This window comes from Porites lutea, chromosome 7 (assembly GCF_958299795.1).
Source record: "Porites lutea chromosome 7, jaPorLute2.1, whole genome shotgun sequence".
Lineage (NCBI taxonomy): Eukaryota > Metazoa > Cnidaria > Anthozoa > Scleractinia > Poritidae > Porites > Porites lutea.
In genome coordinates this window covers 28,671,909-28,681,824 of record NC_133207.1, presented here as the reverse complement: position 1 = coordinate 28,681,824, position 9,916 = coordinate 28,671,909, and the positions used below count along the sequence as shown (strand labels likewise).

Here is a 9,916-nt window from a genome sequence, read left to right as displayed (position 1 = left end):
TGCGATTTGAAATACCTTGAAACTTTTTGGGGGTTAAAATCTGCATTTTTGACGGTTTATCAGTAAAAAATAACCTTTTTTACAGTTGACGGTCAATTTTTAGGTTGTTGTAGTTAACGGTTGACGGTTAACCCCTTTGAGACCCTCAAAATAGCTTCCCAATGCGCAGTTCTCAAAACCCAAGCAATTCGCATTTGAATAAAATCAGCTTTAGAAATAAATAGAGGATATTACACGGTGGCACGAAGATATGAATTTTATTTTCGATTGGCAAAACAACAATACTTTACGAACGAGCGCAGCGAGTGAGTAAAATATTGTTTTTGCCACGAGAAAATAAAATTCATATCTTCAAGCCGCCGTGTAATGTTCTTTTTATTATATAGACAAAAAGACATTGGATCATTATCAGCAGCTGGCCAAAGGGTGTTATTTAAATTTACTACATAAAAATACGCAACTACGTAAAAAATATTTTTACCTTGTTATATAAATTTACGTAGTTACGTATTTTTAAGCATTAAATTTATATTACACCCTTTGGCTAGCTGCTGATAATGATCCAAGACATTGATAAAATAATAGAGGGAAATTACTGAAATTACGTACACGTAATCGATAAACTCACTTGTGATATTAGTATGTGTATTCAAATGGTGACGAGTGAAATTAGGGAATAATTTCACGCGCGTTTTGTCCAAATCCTAATAATTATTAGGATTTGGACAAAACGCAAGTGAAATTATTCTCTAATTTCACGAGTATACCATTTGATTACCTATTAACATCATTGTTGACGAATTACGTTAGCAATCTTGGATTTTTGACATGTTTATCCTGGATCGTATCGATCGAGAACTCCACTCAAATGTTTAGACCTTAAATTTGGCTTATAAAGTTCAGACTTTTTCGGCAAAATACCTGTTAAAATCCTTCTTGATGTTCTCCTGTGTGTTCAGGCTTTCTAAAGGGTCTTTTTGTGCCCTGACATCTTCATTCACGGCATTTTAAAACTTCCTCGCCATCTTGACACTGAGACGTAAGGAATGGTTGCCACGGCAATTTTGCAATTTCACATGTGAAATTACAAATTAACGCTGAAATTTCGCGTCAAAATTAAGGAGTAATTCGTCACCTATGATATTATGGAAAATAAACCACTCGGGTCCCCGATGTAGTTTTTATGAATTTTACGAGTGGTATATTTTCCAGTAAAACACTCGTGTCTATATAATAAATTATTTTGTCTTCATTCTTCTCTTCCTGTTGGATATTCAGCTCACAAAGTTACCTGAGTGCTGCACTGTTATCGTTATGTCAAATTAATGGTTCGACTAAATCCCGTACAAGAATGAATTTTTTTCCCGTCATTTTTCGTAATTGGAAACAAAGCTGTTTCTATAACTGTCATGATCTTCTTCATGTTTATTTCTTAAAAGAAAAATTAAGAAATTTATTGCACTAAAATATAACCCATGGTTCTAATGTCTTTCTCACCATTATCACCTGTGTTATGTTCCACATTTCCACACGTGTTGTAATGATTGGGTTTTCCTTCAGTACCAAACCCGATTCTAGAATCGCAGGAATCACATTCGTCAAGTTCATTATTGCCCTGGAACTTTGTTCCAAAGTAGATATGGCATTGAATCCTTCCTTGTTACAGCCGAACTGCAAGGAGGCCTCAGAGCCAATCAACGACTTCCACGTGTCACGACCCAGTGAGGTGCTGCGGTATTGCCCATCAGCGATCAGAGAGTACAAGGAGTTCGCCTGTTGGTTGATGACAATAAACTTGATCTGGTGGCCGATTTTCATACCGAGGCAGATATTAGAGAACGCTGTTTTCCAGTAAGATGGTAATTTAGACTCTTGGCTGTCAAACCCAGTCTCTCCGCCGTCGAGGTTAAAGGTTCCTTTGTTGCTCCAGAGAGCGGATCTGTAGCGAAAAGTTTGCTTTTAAAGAAAAAGAGTAGTGACCATTAATATATAATTTGTTTGAAACTATTATATTGGTAGCTTGTCAGTTCAGCTTGGTGGAGAACTTTCTTGGCTGATGACCGTTAACATGTCATAAAATTCCCCAAAAGTCGTCCGAGGCGTACGTGTTTTATGGGATTGTAATCGGGTGGGCTTATTATGGGACAGATATTTTGCGTCTTAATAAATTAATGCAGTTGAGAAAAAAAGCCAGTCTTTGTCAACTGAGGCCAAACTTGAAAAGCTTGTACACTGACAACGTTGGCTTACTTTGTTGCCGTCTATCTTCATGACCGGCGTCCATGCTCCATCTCCACATCCAAAATCTCCAAAGTGACAATGAACGGAAGTTGGTTTTGAATCGAAGAGAAGCGTAGTAACATTATTATTCTTCATCCACCTGCCATCCATTTGTAAAAGAAGAAGACGAAGAAAAAACATCGCTAAATAACATGTGAGCCAGAGGCAGAGGCAATGAGGGGCAGTACTTTAAGACCACAAAATTTCATCTTGCACAACCTTTTTCAGACCTGGACTCGAAGAAATTATGCTATCATTACTTTAGGAGGCCAACAAAACGATTTCTTAAAATCCCTAAAAAATTCGCACATGACTCTTATTCTTTCGTATTTAATTGGAAATGAAACGACAAATGCTGTCATATACACTCCCCTAGTTCCCTCAAAACCATACCCAATACCAAACCAAAATGGCAAAGTCTAAACTAGCTAGTTTTCAGATCAAAACGAAGTAAAAGCTATATCCTTTGGGCGGCACATCTACATGGCTTGTGGAAGGGAGTAATTAACCCCCCCTCTCCCAACGCTTGTGAAGCAGTAACAGGGAAGCAGAATTAAAAGCAGGATTCCAAAATGTTTATATTTGTTACTTACTTGCCATGATCATACAAGTCTCTGCATGACTTTGCAGCTGGAAAAGAAAGAGGAAAGAACTTTGTAGTTGAGTTAGATTTTCCAGTAATTATTAAAGTACTTTTTTCTTAAATTAGTCCATTTTTTTCTTCGTTTTTTGGCTTGATTCTGCTAGCCTAAGATTCTCTATTTGCTGCAGGCCAGGTCATAGTCATTTAATTCGGTTGGCGACTATAAATTGTTAAACTGACCTGTAATTCCTGTTCAGTATCTATTTTGTTTTTTCATAATTATAGCTCTGAAGAAACAGTATCAAAGAGAAACCGTAAGAATGGTGTCAATAAAAAATAAAATGAGAACAGTGGTGATAAAAATTTGTGGACTTTCCCATTCTAATATAAAATTGACGGTTCGCATGTCTTGTGTCAACATACATTCAAAAGTGATCAACGTGACCGTTATAGACTGATACAAAACTATTTTACGAAATCCCAAGAATATTGTAAATCTCGTTTCCAGACTTCCTGTCTATTTTGTATAAAAAGTTTTGTCATAATCGGTAACGGTCACTTTTGATTACTTTTGAAAGATTAACGTAGTCGTTAGCAAATTACGAAACGTGGTCAAGTTTACGTAAAATGCGAAAGTTCGCATTGTTTATCACCGCTGTTTGTGTTTAAATTTTATTTTCGATTAAGCACAATGATGGCTTAAGAGCAGAAGTCTTTATGTTAAAAAATGTTATCTTTTTGGCCATTTTGCGATAACTAGTCGAACTTGAAAAAGTTGCTCCTGCTGCCTTTCTTTTCCACATTGGTAATCGAAAGACAAATATAACATTGGAGTTGATGTAAATGTAAAGTATATTAAGAGAAATTTTGAATTCAACTGAACCATTTTCTCAGGGCTTTCCTCTTTTTTAAATGTGTTTTGGAATATTTACGTTTTTATTTGCTTTTTCTTTTAATCACTGCCATTTTCATTTATTTTATTTCAGTTTTGACCGTACACCCCTGCGAAAAGAGCCGTGAAATGGATGCGTCTTACAACGGGTGGGGGCGGTGGGGGAGTGGGGGAGGGGGGTTGGTCAAAGGACCCCAAGATCTCTCCACATTATCTACGCCACTTCAATTATGGCCTTTTTCCCCATTAAATTGTCCTTAAATTTTTATCCAACTGACTGTTTTTGTTTCTGTATACGAAGTTATACATGAGGCCCCGGTCGTTCAAGCGATGAATAACAGTACTTCACTGGATAAATCAGTATGCATGCACTGTACTATGAGTTCTATAGAAAACAATTTCGTTATCCACTGGATGATTCAGCGGACATATCCACCTTTTAAACAACTGGGGCCTGTGGGTTTTAGTTACCTATTTCGCAAAATACACCCACAAATCCCTCAATACAAAGGCAGATAGACGTGCGATATTTGTATTTTGGCAAGCAGGTTCCTCCGTTTAGGCATGGTGAAAGCACACATAGAGTCTGTAAGAACAAAGTCATCTTTATCAGCTTATTACACATAATAATTTCAAGCAAAACTTGGTATAATTTTTCCTTCGTATTAAAATCATGGAGCAGTTATTATGTGTGGCAATGTTAAATTTGTTACATCTGAATTGATTGACTTGAAGTATTCATTAATCAAATTAAATTCTCTGAAATGTGCAACTGTTTTTTTATATTAACCATTTTTGCACTTTGCTATTTCGCACCCTTCATCTAAAATTAGATTTTCACGTATAATATTTTTCTTTCGTCACTGTGCCTTTGTTAACAATTGTATACGTAACTCATGCAGTGGAAAAAACGTTTTTTGATTTTAACAGTATCTAGCGTCCCCACAATGGCTGTCTCTTTAAGCTTTTGCTAAATGTACATGTAGGTGGTGTGTGTTACGCAGCGTCTTCTTTAGTCTTTAATATTTCCATAGTGCACCTTAACGAAGAAATAATGCCAACTATTGTGTCTTTTATACTCCTCGTGCTTCCTGAACTTTTCTGAAGACAGCAACACACACCACAACTTTCCATCTGCTCCTTTGTAAGCTGCCAGGTTGATGGACAAACAGAAAGGATTACGGAGACATCCAAAAGTGCAGTCAAGGTTGTCATACACTGCGAATGTTCCAACTTTAGACACGTTTAAATAATGGTACTCTTCTTTTATGAAGAAGTCTTGACGAACATCATGATTAGGATTGAACAAGTTGTCAAATTCTACGAGAAAAAGATGTTTTAATTTAGCTTTAACTGTGATCGGGAAAGGTAAAATGACCGCCATAACCAAATGCGAACCAACCTTTGTTTTTCAAGAATATATAGTACTGCGGACCACTGCGGCTAAGGTTCGGGCCAAAAGTGTGAACCGGGTCCCTGTGCGCACACTGTTTTTGTTAGTCAGTCTGGAGTAGTCCATTGAATTGCACTCGACGACACTATTAAACCTTATGTTTCAAAATGTCGTCTGACAGGGCAAAATCGAGTAACTACGTACCAATGATAAATCAGTGTGTACACGACACCATTCTTTTCCGGTACCTAGGCACTGGTTCCCGGCAGTGTGGACAGCCCTTACTACAGGATTAACAGTCTGGTAAGCAGCACAGAGTGCAACGGCCCATATGCCTTACATTTCACTGCTTTGTTCGCTAAGGATAAAATTGGCAAAAATAATGGCAAAAAAAACACATTTTCACTTGTAATTTGCTTTTGATAAGCTACTGTCGTGGACGCAAAAAGCTGTTTGAGCTCAAACTTTGTAGGATGGTAGAACTTTGTATTCCAAAAAATCCTGTTTTTGTTTTTCGATTTTAACGGTTTTTGGCGGGAAAATGACATCACAAGATTGACAGCAAAATTAAAATTTCAAGATATGGTGTAACAAATAAATAATATTAAAAAGCACCACGTTATAGAATACATAGAATGTGAAAATTTTTTTTCAAAAACTCGGGAAAAAAAAGGGAAAAGGGATATCACTTATCAGGTTATTTAAAAACTCAGCATGGTATTACAAGATTCACTCATTGTCATCATCGAATTAGATAAAAAATAATATATAAATAGAGTAAAATAAAAGATATTGAGCAGACCTGATCCTATATCCTCTCCTTATGGTTCTTGAATATTATAAAACTTTGATCTTTTAGGATCTTTTTGTGCTGATATTGATTGTCACAGCAGGAAACCGACTCAAACTAAAGAGACATAAGCGAACCAATATATTTTTGAACACGGGAGGATGCTTCAATAATTTATTTGGCATCTGTTTCAAATGAATAGTTCACATACAATATTAGATTTAAAAAAAATTTAAGGAAATTTTAAAAATTTTTCAATAAAAGCTACGTTCAAATCAGCTTAATTTAAAAATCTCGCATTTCTGATCCTGCACTACATATGACCGCGCATGTAATCTGCACCCATGTTATTTTGCTAACCTACGGCTGAACCCACAGAAAAATAGTCAGTAAACATTGGGCTTAACGAACGGGTAGTTTTTTTTTTCAGTTGTGTACTGTAGTGTCGTAAACAATTGATTATGATCATTTACCTCGTCCCGTCAATTTGTAAAAAAATAAAAAATCAACAAACAAACAAACAAAATTAAAAGAAATATTAGAAAATCAACTGATCTGAAAGGACATTAACCCTTTCACTGCCAAATGTGGCCAAAGGCAAATTTCGACCAAAGTTCCACATTTCATTTTCTAAAATTTTGAGGAAAAAATGGCATCATGTGAAAGTACAGGCAGAGAGCTTTCATTTGAATGGTCACCTTACAAAACCCCATCAAACAATCTCGCAGTGAAAGGGTTAAAACGAAGTCTACATTAATTTTACACTCTTACTTTGTACTTGAGCATCCATTGCATAAAGCATCACAAAAAATAAAAACCTGTGGTAGTTTAAGAGGAGCAACATGGCCTATCACGAGAAAAGTTGACAAGATCGTTTAAGTTTTGTCGTAATTCAGGCCAATTTGACGGGTTTTTCGAACCAAGTGAAGGCTTATATTAAGTGAAAATAAACGAGATAGAACTATCCCTAATAAAATTTTATTCAGTTTTTCTTTTAATAAGTTTGGGCTTCAGCCAATGGTGACGGTGTTTGCTCTATTAGCTCACCTTTTCATACTAGCTTACAAAGGAGCGTCAATAGAAACCCAATCTGAATTTAATGAAATGTCATCAGAACAGCAGTCTTGCCTGCTGAAATTAACATGAGAGACACGGCTAGTATAACAATTGGTCTTCCAAAGGTTCGTCATAACCAGCCAAGCAGGAAGTCGATAATTTAAGATTAGCTATATCAAGCCACCTACTGAACATTCATACGATTATCCTACGCAAAGTGAGAGATTGAACAGAATGTTTAACTTAATACAAAGTTCTGAAAAACTATCTAATTTTATTATTTATTGTAATAGCATTGATTCCCGTTAGGTCTCTCTATAATCCAAATTTTACATGTAGCAGCTTCAGTTTTTCTAACTTATATTAAGTATACAATTATAGTTGTCTTTACATAATTAGATAATTGTGCAATATATAGTTTTGCATGCGCGGAGGACCGTTCGCAGGTTTTTCGGGCTCGATGTTTGTCTAGTCTGTCTAGTTCACAACTGGTAACACTCAAAATAACTCACCGCCTTGTGTAGTCCAGTTACAACGCTTTTTTTGGAGTCAACGAAATAAACATATCACCTCGCTTGTAAGAAACCGATAGGCGGATATGGCACTCAGAATGCAATTGCAGAGAAACCCCCTAATCCTGTAATGTTTTACCCTGCCGGCTGCGAGCAGAGGAAGATCGAAGGGCTTCTGCTCGCAGGGTAATAATGATTTAAACATTGTTATTAAGCGCTGTTCAGGTGGATACCTTGTATTAAACAGTACTGTATAATAATTTAATCAATTAATTATGACTGTCTGCTGACTTTCGTGCTTTCTCGGAAAAAAAAGGAACGCCATAGACATAGCCAAGCAGACGCCACTTAGTCTACCGAGTAGCCTGCGCCTCAGACGAAACAAAACTTTGTTAAGTCCGTCGACAAAACAGCGCCGAAATCCTTGTTCTGCCCCCCTCCCCTGTATACCAGGATTTGAGAACGCGCCATGATTGGCCACTTAAAAAAGCCATTGTCGATTTGCCAACCAGGTTGAAAGGAAATTCGAAACGCACTTCCGGTAACTCGTTGAGTCTGTTGGGTCACAGAAAACGGATCTCGACGCAACTTCGCAGACGTTACTAACCGAGGTTAAATTACGTCTGCCACGCGCGCAGGCTAATCTACTAAGTGGCCAGGACAAACCGCCTTAGCTTGTTCCCTTACCTGCCAAATGAGGAGGTGTTACGTGCTGCGTGTTCATAGATCTAAGATCCCAATTACCCACATGCATGTACATGACGGAAGAGGTCAGTGACGATCATCATGCATACTTTAGGGTTAGCAATGAAACACTCATCTACCAGAAAACAAAAGTTTAAGATGTGAAAAGGGAAATCTAATTATACACTTATAGACCACATCAAAAGGAACCTATCACTCCTGCCTAGAAAGAATCAAGGCTTACATCAGAATACGGTACGCTACGGTACAGGCAACTGAATACCAGATAGACCTGCTTGAGGAGGTTGGAACACTGGCTTCTCGTTTCGTGATGCTGACTTAGGGGCTCTTAACATGGCGGGAGGAAGATCCCAGAAGGCGGATCATGCTAGTGCCATATCTTTTCTGTATTCAGTTTACATGCAAAGCGTTGAACTTGTCCTAGGCGCTAGCATCTTCCTGGTACTAGGATCTTCCCTGCTTAGCGGAAGGTCAAGTTTCTAGTTCCATGTAAACTTCTTTCGCCTGGAAGATCCTAGTACAGGGAACAAACCATTAAAATATGGTGGTGAGTCCTTCAGCTGGTACTCACGACAATAAAGGCCGACAATTTCGTTTACCGTTACTACGAGCTGATAATTGTGATGATTCTACCACTTCACCTGCTGCTGATGTAAGGTAGCTATTTAAGCAGGCAAAGAGGTCAGAAGGGTCCATATTGCATGTTTGTTATTAAATTAATTCTCTACTTGGCATCCACACAGACCGAAATTCCGGCTTATAGGATCTACCTTGGGCTATATAGGATCTTCCTCCCTTAAGAGAGGAACGGTAACACTTAGGGTTACTCCCTACATTGGCCTGATTGCGCGGCGGAGGGTTCCGCCAGAATTTCAGGCTTCAGGTTAGGGATTTCACTAGCTGAAGTATGTAGAATTTCCATAGAATTTCACTAGTTGAGGTATGTAGAATGATAGGATGAAAAACCTGTCATTTTGGTCTGTAAATTACATACACCGTCAAAAAAGCGAACAGTTAACTAATTATTGTCAATAAATGAGTATATGTTTATTTGAGCCATCTTGATCGAACATGCTTGGATGCTTGGTCGATACTGAGGATTCATTAAGGAGGGTATAATTATGAAGTCTTCATGATCACTAAATTTTATTTAACGGCCATAGCGAGCTCGAAAGTGGACTATTGTGAGTGAACTGGGGTCCGTGAATTCCGGGTGAAAAATATCCAGCTTCAAAAAGACATTCTTCCTCTTCTTATAAATGTTTGATAAAACATAAAATTAGGCAACAATGCTACTTTAACCAGCGAGGAAAGACAAGGAGACGTTCCATTAAAGGTATACGTATGTACAAGCTTTGTTTTGTTATATTTTGACTTCTGGACTATTTTACTTCGTGGGAGATTCGAAGACTCATCCCATTTTGACCATGTTATTGACACTCATTTTGTTTGGGCCACCTGTGCTCTCACATTCAAGAGGCGGTCAGAGCTGTAGGTTCGAATCCCGACACAGTTACTTTTAAAGGAGGCAGCTTGACCGAGTGGTAAGCGCCTTGGACTTGCAATCCGGTGAGCCTAGGTTCGAGTCCCGCTTTGGCCACTTGCTGGATTTGTTCTCCATTTGTTCGAGTTCAAAAAAAGACGAAAAATAGACTGGGTTAAATAAACACCGCACCTTACAGAGGTACGTCTTGCGTGAATATAT

The 9,916-nt window shown here is 37.8% G+C and overlaps 1 pseudogene; it reads right to left on the bottom strand.

Moving 5' to 3' along the window:
* Positions 1 to 1,453: 1,453 nt before the first annotated feature.
* LOC140944736 (uncharacterized) lies at positions 1,454 to 8,266 on the bottom strand (annotated as a pseudogene).
* Between the last annotated feature and the right edge of the window lie 1,650 nt (positions 8,267 to 9,916).